This window comes from Thermobia domestica, chromosome 6 (assembly GCF_964235325.1).
Source record: "Thermobia domestica chromosome 6, izTheDome1.hap1.1, whole genome shotgun sequence".
NCBI classification, from domain to species: Eukaryota; Metazoa; Arthropoda; class Insecta; order Zygentoma; family Lepismatidae; genus Thermobia; species Thermobia domestica.
In genome coordinates, this window is record NC_137459.1 from 95,657,485 (window position 1) to 95,669,588 (window position 12,104).

Genomic DNA, 12,104 nt, shown 5'->3' on the forward strand with positions numbered 1-12,104 from the left:
TCTATGGAAAGTTATATTCTATGCAATATTATATTATATATTCTATGTAATAACTTAAGGTATTACTAAAATTGTTGTCCCTACTTAAGACTAAAACACCAACCTGATCTTTAAGAAAAAGTCAGGTCAGAACATATTTCGCAATAATTTCACTTTGTATATCCGTCTAAAACTGAAAAGCAATTGATAATTAAACTCAATGATATTATGATTTGAGCTGTCTGAAACCGGAGCGCATTAAATACTTTCTCGCTGATTTCTGAGTTTAAGCATTAAACTATTTGCGTTTCGCGTATTTCACATCGAACCTTATACCACATCAAACTAAGTGTAGAAATTGACGCAACAGTTTTGTGAATTCAAGGACATCAGTTTGTGTCAAGTAGACATTGTAGCCACAAGAGCCAATTTCCCACAGTATGAAAAAAACGTTCAAGGTACTATAGGTCAAGCATCTAGACTGCTTAAATACTATTAGTAGATATATACTTTTATTGGACTAATCTTATTTGCTCCTTATAGACTATATTATATCACTGAAGGTTATGAATTTCGAATAACAATAGGAACTACACGAATTTTTCTGACAGTTTCTCCTCTACATTTTGCTCTCTTGTATCATCATGCAACTGTATGTGACACCATGTAGTTTCCTTTAACTTCCAACCCTATTATTGTACATACCATTAAGTATGTGTGGTACTGGTTCATTTGCAGAGATGGTCCAATGATTGCAATGTTTCCATGAATCTTTTCATTCATGAATTTCATATTCTAAGAATAACAACATGATCGAAAATACGAACCCAAATTTACGTACTTGTCATGACCTATTCTAACATTAATTGTTGGAAAAATTATTTATTGACTTCTAATTTATAGATCGTTTCTAAATTACTTTTAGTAAAATTTATTATTTGGAAAGAAGGAAAACAAATTTCAATCTGACTAAAAATAAATTTAGTTCAGATAAAAATGACCTCAAACTTGAATTAATCTCTTTTAAATCTGGAAAAGTGAAAGTGATTCACACCTACATCTTCATTTATTTGAGCCGAATTTACTCAAATTCAGTTGGAGAGAATAGTTTATTTCTAAAAGAATAAGATTTTGCACAAGTATTTCTATGTAGTTTTTTTTCTCTATGTTGGAAATTTAGGACTTATTAGCTATTTTATTCCTAAAATGCGATATGATAAGAAGAGTAGTGCTGTAAAAATAGGTCAAGATTACAATAAATTCATTTTAACTACTTTTCTACAACAAACTACTCAATTTCCCATATGACATCACTGTTATCTCCTTAAAGAAATACAGAGAACTAGAATGAGCAACGCTACAAGTACAATAATGAGGTGGTTGCAGAAGGAGATATGGAACGTGAAGAGTTCGTGTGTATATGGGTTGGATTCACGGTAGAGAAAACCAAGAATTCTTTTACCGGTGTTGTCGTATGCAGAAAGAACTCACAATGCATTACGAGAAATGCTCACAGAAATCAGGCATCAAAAGTTGAGTGAATAGTGTACTTTATTAGGCAGAAGCTTGGGACATTATGAATAAAATGACAAAAGGTGACAACAGACGTTTAGAATAATGTCATGGAGAAGAATAGGCAAATCAACTGCGGAATAATAGCAATGCCACTGGAGAAAAAAAAAACATATTGAAGATACATTTAAAAGAACAAAAAACACAGGATTACACAGGACTTTGTTTCAGAAGAAATTGTATTTTGGGAAGCATGATAGTAAATAAGTGGAAGCAAAAGGAGGAAAGGGAGCTACGATTGGAATTGACAGATGGTATTAAATCACAACTATAATGTCAAAATGAAGAAAGCAGCTGAGGTCCGTAGGACATGGTAGTTCTCAATTTGCATAAAGTGATCTATCAGTGAAGGCAGAATATATAGAATTAAGGTGGTGATGATTTATATATAGACTGAGCCAAATTCTCATAAATATTATCTTATAATGATAAGCGAATCTGAGTAAATGTAATTGAAAAAATACTGAAACGTGTCGTGGTGAAAAAGCTTCATTCACTATATCCTTCACAGCCAGAAATTGCCAAAAAAAAAAAAAAAAAGCACTTAGATATATTTATTAACTCATTATTTCTGACGCTATACAAGCGTATCATTTCACACTTCATTGATTATATTAACACATTTAAGTGTTTAAGCTTTCAAAATGCCAAAAATGAAATGTTTTAAATAAGTTAAGATTTTGTTTAATACAAGTTCTTCTAAACTTCATTTTCACACTAGTCTACTTGGTCTGACTCATCGGATGTTCCAATCTTATCGGTTATCGAGATAACAAAACTGTGGACTTTTTTCTGTTCTTTTTTCTTATTTCCGTTTATCTTTGTTGATTTTCGAATTAAATTGTACTTTCTTTGCTTTCTTCTATTATGTTCGTCGAGACTCTATTAACGTTTTCCTTACTTTTCCTCATTTCTTGATTCTAGGAAGTTTCGTACTGTATAAATTGGCTGGACTGATAACGTTTCGCCTTTTCTTTAGGCAGCGATGTTTATACATTAAAAGATTTGATAGGATCAAAAGATGGGCAGAATGGGCCTATAAAATGCTGTAAAATGAAACAATTAATTTGTATAATGTTTGTGTTTGTAAAGCGATTATTTTGTAAAAATACTATTTATTGTTAAGTTCTTCGCTGCAGACGCGCTGTTGACTCGAAAATGCACTTCTTAACAATGAGAAATATCTTGACAATATGACATCATTAAATATGACCATAATAAATATTAACACAGTCTATGAAACGTTTAACCGTTTATATAATAATAAATGTTTTATGAAACAATTTATTACGTAAAAACTCACTTAGTTATGCGTTTAAAGATTTGTAATGTACTAAACTGTTAACGAAACGCACTCTTTTGTATGTAACGGTTCGTGTTACAAAGACTGTTTAACGGACGTTTAATGGGCGTATACTGCCCTTACTAGAGCGTCATTTGCCGCAAATTTAGTAACTCTATGCATTACAATCCTCTAGTTGTATAGTCTTAAATTGGGTTTATGTTTTAATGCTGTTCATCACTATATTAGTCTCTTTCTTGTCCTCCTTCGATTTCTTTCTACTACTTCATCTCCAGGTTCTTCATTACATAACTTCTCAACAATATTCTACCAATTTATTTTATTCTATTTAATTTCTATATTATTCTTTTACATTTCCACATTGTTTCTAAAACTTGTTCATTGGTTTTCAGGTCCACTCATACTAATTTGTCCCATTTTCCTTATCCATTTTGCGATGGTCTCTACTTTTCGTTTCATATTCTGTATGTCCATCTTTCTTTCTTTCTTTCTTTCTTTTTTTGCTCCCTTTACACCCACAAAATATATTTTTCCTCTTTCTAAATGGTTTATTTTGCCATTCCTGTCCTTGTCTTTATTTTCTCTACACATTTCATACCTTTACGAATAATACTGCCTACCAGGCCAGGGATCGGTATTGTCTAGATAGATAGAAACGACGATCAGTCTTAAACCAACGCGGTTTTATTGGGTGGGGCCCTACTTTCATTTCCAGAAACTGTAGATGGTGGTTCTTAGCAGAGTAAAGGAAGCCACGAATACACAATCCAAAAGTGCATATGTCGTCAATTTGCAATAGGTGTACAGGGTATTCCCTACAGGGTGTAATTCTCAGATATACTCTCAATAGAGTTTTCAGGTGTACCCTGATTTCAAGGAGGGTCTAAAGTAGGCAGGAGGTGAACCTTGACAACAATGAACATCCAATGGTTCGGAGGGAGGTCGGAAGTGTTAGAAACCGGCAGTTCCATGTTTCTTTGTGTTCAGAATAACGTTTGATGATACGTATTTCGTCACGGTATGTTTCACATTTTCTTCAGTTATAAGCGTCAAAGAAAACATCGCACCCTTCGTTTTCCCGAGTACGAGAGACCGTGCTGCTGACGATCCTTAACACTTCGGACATCGCGCCAAAAGATTCCGTGTTCACTGTTATCAAGGCTTATCGTTTGAATGCTTCGGGCCAATCATAAAGTCAAAGTATATCTCAAAATTCGGTTGATGGCATGTCTGGGAATTTCACCCTGCAGGGAATAATCTGTACACCCATTGAACATTAATGAAATATGCATTTTTGGATTGTGTATGTATGACTTCCTTTACTGTGCTAAGAACCACCATCCACAGTCTCTGGAATTCGAAACAGGGCTTCTTGGAATTTGGCTTTTTCGCGATTTTGTACAGTCCTAGTCCTGAAACTATGCACTTTTCGCCATAGGTCCATATGAACATTTCCTCTTATTTTGATCTGAGGAATCACCTCTTACAGTTTGTTGATATAGTTCATTAACACCCTGTATATTTATAACTCATCTACCCTCTCACAATAACTTTCTCGCGTGCTCATGTTATTCAAGTATATTAAATCTCTGACTTTTTAAAATTATTTGAAGAAATACAGATAGCAAAATTTTAGATAGCAGAACAATTGAAGGGGAAAAAATAATCAAACCATTTTATTACTATATTGACAGTCACTTCCGACACATCTTTTAGCTATGCGTATGCTGTACCAATAATAATAATAATAATAATAATAATAATAATAATAATAATAATAATAATAATAATAATAATAATAATAATAAAAACTTCCATAAATAAAAATGAGCCTCGATACACAGTATTTGTTTCCTCATCATGATAAAACTAATTCACAAATTTTGACTTTTTTTTTTTTTTTTTTTTTGCATAAGGTTAAGGCTTCGGCAACTAACACTTGCTTCTAATTTTAGACAGGCCTTATGAATTTTCTGTAACCTTTGCTACTCTAATATTGTCATATTTTTCCTTGTCGATAGACGACCTTTAAGAAAAGAAAGTGTTGTACTGTCTATCTCTCTTTATAAATATATATTAAACTATGATCACGAAGCTTACAAACTTAGAAACTATTTTCGTTTTTCTTTCATACGTCTGCAATAAATTTTAGAACATTTTGACACGAATCTTGAGGATAAGTATAGAATTTCAAGTAAAATTGATATGGTTTTGCTTATTACAAAATTTAAAAAGTGATATATTTCAACAATTATAAATTTACAGTAATGTAGTTCGACTTTTATACATATTGATGTTGGAATTTAAAATAGTTGTTTGTGCTGGTACTACATATACGAGTAAGTAAATCAGTTTACGTAACAGGTCTGTCAGGAGGCGGAACCTTTACTGCAGCTCTTGCTACAGTTGGCAAAGAGATTTTCGAATGATTTTAGACATTAACAATATTTAAAACTTTATTTATCATTTCAGAAACTTGTGCCTAATATTGTGCTGAATGGGAATCCGAATCCAGGAAACCATTCTTATTTCACTGTCTTCGTGGTGGCCTCAGTGTTCGTTGTTCGAAATTCCTCAAAATATTTGAGCAACGTTGTATTTTATAGTGTTTCACCCAAAAAGATGAACATAAAATTGGTGGGTTACGTACTGCTAATATTTACAATGCGTCAACCGCATATCAAATAAAGGCTAGAAGAAGAGTTGATCATAGAGTGGCTTTACGCCTGCATATGTATGCAACACACACAGTATATAAGTTTCTAGGGTTGCATCGAATAAAAGTAAATAAAGGAGGAAAACTGGATTTAAAATGAAACCGAGACTCGTTATATTATAAATAATGTATTTACTTCTTCTATATCTTTATGATGCCTAAAACTGGCCATCTCTTCTCTTTCCTCCACTCAAACGCTCATAATTTACACCTACCATTTAGTATTTTTTGCAAGACCTCGAAGCCTTTGCGAACATGGCTAATACTGGAATATTTTGAAAAGCATGAAAAATGGAATGGAATTATTAAACATAAATGCGAATTACTTTCACCAAAACTTACTCATTTATTTTCTGTCATGCCCAGATTATTTTTATCATTCTTTTATTCGTCCTCGTTTGGGACATTTTCAGTCTTTAAACATCTTTCATTTTTATAGTTCTCGTTACCACAGAAAAAGTATTTCCGTGGTATTTTCTGAATATTTTTTTTTCTGAATTGTTTGTTCAGAAACAAAAAAAAAGTCCTTTGTAGATGATACCTTTTGATATTCTATCGTATTTATATTATCTTCCTTTAATTGATTTTTGTTATAAAATATGAATTACAAAGATAATGTATGTATATCACATACAAGCAACGAAATTCTTCCAGTCTTGACAAAACTTTTCATAGTGGTATATTTTGATTAGCTTAGTATGCAGATGAAATAGAATGTGTTCAGGTCTTTTCTTACAACTTATCCGACCATCAAAATTGCAATTTGGACATTGTCAGAAAAGATGTCATTCCTATTTGGGACACAAATACATGTATGAAGTCTATTGTTAAACGTTAATTTGAGGCATCATAAAGTGTTGACGAGATACTTGATTAATTGTGGTGTGCTGTGTACTCATAATAACGATTTGTTAAAACCAATGAATTATTATTTCTGCATTAAGGAAACTCGCTATTATCAAATATTGTAGAACAAGCAATTTTTGATTCTACATTGTATGGGGAAATGACTCTAAGGATTTCTAATGGAATAAATCTAAACTTTTACTTTCACAAGGAAGCTGTTTCATTCAGTCACAACTTTGGGAAATCTCATTTAAGGTCAACTGGAGAAATTAACTTAAAAATAATATATTTTTTTTATGAAATAGTAAATTGAGATCAGATTCGAGAAGTTAGTCTACATTTGCTTTCCATTACCGATCAAATATATATTACTAACTTAAAGAACACCAATCAACCTTTCTGATTTTATTCTTGAATTGCAACTGCTTGAAGAAAACATCAAAATTTACACAATATTCTTTGCGCTGTTTTTCTAACATTGAACAATCTTCGTTTCAGGATCTTCCAATTTCGTTCCTTATGCAAAACAAGTACACTGAGTTTCTACATTAGTGAGGTATTGTATTTGCAAAATAGATTTAGATGAAATTCCCTTTCAGAACACAACACCCAAAAACTGGCAGTTATTTTTTTCTGCTATGGGCTAGCATAGTCCGTGATTTATACGATTTGGCGTATAACCAGTTTGACAGCCCGTAAGGAAAAAAAAAAGGAAATATATCTAAATTTTGTGTCCATTCGGAGTTTTGATTATGAATTAGAAATCTATAACATATTGTTAGGGTTTAGGTGAGTGTATTAGGACAAGGCCTTACGTACGTTTTATTGGGCAAAGTGTTAATTTATAGCAAAGACAATTGAAGGACGTAACTATATGTTTATGTTTGTAATGAAAATTAGGTTGATTTGGAAGAATTGAGCCTATGTGGCTGATTTTGGTAGTAGTTTTAAGTGATTAAAGTGGTTTGAGTATGAATCATTTGATGAGTAGTTAGCTTGGAGAAGCTACAAAGCATAAAATACGAGATTGTATTATTTGAGAAGTTGGTGTCTCTGAACCTTAGTCGTTGTCATGTGTATGTGTATTTACCCAGAGATTTATACGCATATTAAAATTGAAATAGGCTTGAGAAGAGTTTCGATATTCATTTTATTAGTAATTACTCATACGGGTAAGTTTAATAGTAAACAATCAGCGTTTAAGTACACGGCATAGGTCTTGAATAGCCCAACACATATACAGTGTTGGGGCAGAAACAATCAGAGCATTTAAATTTGGCACCATTCCAGCATCTTTGTAGGCGGCGCGGTGAAACACATATGACTGAGTGAAGCAGTTTAAAGACTTGACTCGTCATTCACGCAGCGTTGTTCAGAAAAGCATAGAGCTTCTGCTGTGGAAGCGTTCAGGAACAATGATTCCGCTATTGTAACGCAGAGAGTTTTGTCGACGAGTTTTAGACGTTGGAGGAATATAAAATTGCCGACCCATCAAAGAATGTTGAATTGGGTCCGACATCCAGGTCTAGCGCATCCATTGTTTACAAAAAGTCTCCTGATGGACTTCAAAATGTGCAAGTACCAAAAAAAAAATGGCATAAACTTTACAGTGTTGTCCTCATCGTTCTTCCCAGATATTATAAAGCGATCCAGAAATCGCAGTTTTCTTTCTTTTTTTCGATGAAATGCAACATTTTCTGAAAACTTCACTCCACTGATTCAAATCACGAGCAAGGATTTATTGCTCTATTAAAACTTTAGAAGGAATGGAACTTTAAAGCCTCACGTAAGGTGTGTAGAACAGTGGGTTAAATGGCAGTTGAATGGTTCGATACCCACAAAGATGTCAGCGTGGCGCCAAATTCAAATCATCTAATTGTTTCTAGCCCATTCTGTATTAACTCTCGTGAATTGCAATAAATTCTTTTTTCATAAGATATCAGGGACTTTAATGACTCCAACGACGTAATTGAGTAGATTTAGACTATAGTTATTTATTTTAGTACCACGATGTTTATTAATAATGGAGAATGTGTGACCTGGTGAAATTAGACTTCAAGTTATACAATTAATATTTCCGGTAAACATAACTTTCACCTCTAACGTGAAGACTTCTGTCTGTGCTTGTGATGTACAACATTGTTGCTGCGTTTTCTCAAAATTTCCCTGTTTTTTTTCTATCAACTTCATCCCATCAATTATTCCATAATAACTAATTTGCCTTTACCACCGTCTTCTTCAGCTTATTAATTGGAATCGTAGAACGTTAAACTAAGATTTAATTTCATTTATTCATTAAGTAGTTCGTAACCCTATTCTGTCAAAAACAAAAAAAGCACATCATCAGGTTTAGAAGTTGTATACTTCAAAGGTTAATTAGATATTAAAGAATAGAGTTGTTCATACCTTGAATGAAAGACTTGTGAAGTTCGAAATCTTTTTTACATAGATAGATTTGAAAGAAAACAAGAGAGGTCACTATAAATATGCATTTCTTGAAATTATTAGTTTGAAAATAACGGTAGAACAAAAGGTAACATTAAGATTTTATTTTGGTGGGGCTCTAGTACTTACAGAAAAAGAAAAGTGTTTCTGACATGTTTATCAATAAGTAATTTGTAGGATATCATAATTGCTAGGTGGTCAAAACATAAGACAATAAATGCATTCTTAAAGACGGTATAACGCACTATCTCGCAGGTGAAACATTGCTGCCCAAAATCGTGGGGCAAGGCAAAATCTTCCGTAGCCAAAATCTTTTCGCCGAAAACCTCGCGGCTCAAAACCTCGTGAGACCAAATCTCGTCCAGGACATCAGTTCATTATCCAAAATATTGCAAGACGACATTTCGCCATAACAATTTCTTCATTGTAGAATGTTTAAAAAGATATCACTCTATACAGAGTGGCCCAAAAGTTGGTATACAGTCCTTTATGTAGGTCTGTATACCGACTTTTGGGCCACACTGTACATACACTAAAAATAGCTTACACACATACACACACACACGCATGCATACCAAACCCTTAAAGACGGAAGCCGCTTTTTTAAATTCCACTTATTTTAAATACTTGACCGCTATAAAGCCAAACTTTTTATACTGTGTTTAGTGTTCCGGTTATTTTTTTTTAAGCCGGGTTAAAAGGGAACGTCCACAAATCTCTTCTTAACTAGGCACGATATATAAGTAGATAGTACTTGCTGCTGGATGTCCGTATAATGAAGAGCTGAGTTAGAATTCCGCTGATAGTTCATTTGGTTTGCGTTAAGCAATAGCTTCACATTCTATAAAATATTGGTAGTGCAAACGGAAACAAAATTTCAATAAATATAAAAAAAATAAATAAATAAACTGTATTTAAATTTATTCCTAAAGATATTTTAATACAGAAATGCCCAACGTCAGAACTCATGGGCTTAATATATGCACCCATACAGAACACAAAAACTCCTCCTTGCTGGACTAGTTGTTAGCGCGCGCGCTTTGATGCACAGACTCCCAGGTTAGATTCCCGATGGAAAATCCTCGAAAACTTTCAACACCTTACTGGGACTCAGATTTCATCTTAAATTGTACCCTCAAGTATCACACCAGTATGTAGCCACGGTGCCGAAAAAGGACATTTAACTACAACCAAAATAAACACAAGACACACAATAGTCAACTAACCTGTTGTACAAAATTACCTGGAGCGCAATATGCATATTGAATATGCGGAATCTAACCACAGCAATGCAGTAAACTTTACGTCTTACGAGCTCTAGAAAATGATTCAGTAAGGTGAGTGTTCATCGTATATTTCTCTGAGCTTTGTGCTTAGAATAGTTGTAGTTTTCTTTTTGTAATAATATACATCCGTGGGAAATCACGTGATTAATATATTCTCACGTGTCCTTTCTTACTTTCTACAAAGCGTGAGAACATGACATTGAGCAAAGTAATGCATTTATGACGGAAAAATGTTGAAATTGTTAATTGAAAGAGCGGAATTGCATGAATGTCCATACGACATGAAATCGACAATTACGCGTACACATGAGGTTGGTAGCATGTAATGAAATAGCAAAAGACGCGCAACAGAAAGTGAACATATAGCTAAATATATAACAACTTTGCACGTAACAAGGTTCGTTATGTTTTCAACAGAATGGAAACTTTGTAGTTCTTCTAGTATATATGAATATATGATTTCAAAATTAACCTATTATATATATATATATATATATATATATATATATATATATATATATATATATATATAGGGTGTTAATAAACTATACCGACAAACTTCAAGAGGTGATTCCTCACATCAAACTAAGTGAAAAAGTTCATATGGACCTATGGCGTAAAGTGCATAGTTTCAGAGCTAAGGCTGTCTAATATCGCAAAAAAGCTAAATTTTAACAGGCCTTATTTTGAATTCGAGAGACTGTGGATGGTGGTCCTTATCAGCGTAAAAGAAGTCACTCATATCCAATCCGAAAATGCATATTTCATTAATGTTCAATGTGTGTACAGAATTCCCTGCAGGGTGAAATTACCAGACATGCCATCAACCGATTTTTTTTTTTTTTTTTTTTTTTTTTAGATATGCTTTGACTTTATGATTGGTCCAAAGCAGGCAAACGATAAGCCTTGATATCAGTGAACACGGAATCCTTTGACGCGATGTCGGAAGTGTTAAGGATCGTCAGCATCATGGTTTCTCGTACTCGGGAAAACGCATGCTGCGATGTTTTCAATCACGCTTATAAGTGAAGAAAACGTGAAATATATCGTGAAAAAATACATATCATTACACACTTCTTAAAGTTTGTCGGTATAGTTCATTAACACCCTGTATATATATATATTCTTCAAGAAATGGAAGTGGTCAAATTTTATTGTGTGGAAACTAACTCACATGAGCCAATTCTTTAATTTCTTTATTTAAACTTCATAATTTCAATGATTTTTTTCCTTGTTATAATTCTCAATCTTAACTCATTTATTGAAATTACGATGTCATAGTCCAAAGCGGAATACAAGAGTGTTGGACATGTCTATTATAACAATACAGACGTGTCTGTGAGCACATTTACTACGAAATAAAGAGTTAAATTTACAATTTTATTAGCGTTTAACGGGAATATATATGGATATATCTCATTCGGATGAACAAAATGATATAGAAGAGGTGTAAATTCTCATGTGCAGTTTCCAAGAAAATGGAGTTTTTTTTTTTTTTTCAAACCTAAAAATTGGTGGTCTGTATCTACCTACCTACAGGGATGAAACTGATATTAAAATATACTGAATATAGTAATCAAGGTTTCCCGGTGGGATCTCATGTGGTCCGAAGAATCCCAGATTAACCTGTAGGTTCATGTCCCATATAGCCTCGCTGCTGAAATGGACGCTAAAATCAACTTAGAAGTAATCAAACTTTTCATTATAACATTAGCAGGACGACAGTATACAAAATTGTTAATTAAATATAGCACAGAGTAATTATTAATATTTAAATATTTTCTGATCAATTCTTATAATTTCCAAAGACGACACATAGTCAATCTATAGATCACAACAAGTAAAAAAAAAATGAGATGTTTGAGCACATATCCTCACGTGTAGTTTTCGAGAAAATCAGAAATAATATGTTTCCATGACGCTAAATGTATGTCACTCTTTACCAACATTTTTTTTT

At 33.0% G+C, this 12,104-nt stretch overlaps 1 protein-coding gene across 4 annotated transcripts in view; it reads right to left on the reverse strand.

The window, feature by feature from the left end:
- Shal (Potassium voltage-gated channel protein Shal) overlaps positions 1 to 12,104 on the reverse strand; it is a 404,769-nt gene that overhangs the window by 374,391 nt on the left and 18,274 nt on the right. The window lies entirely within an intron of this gene.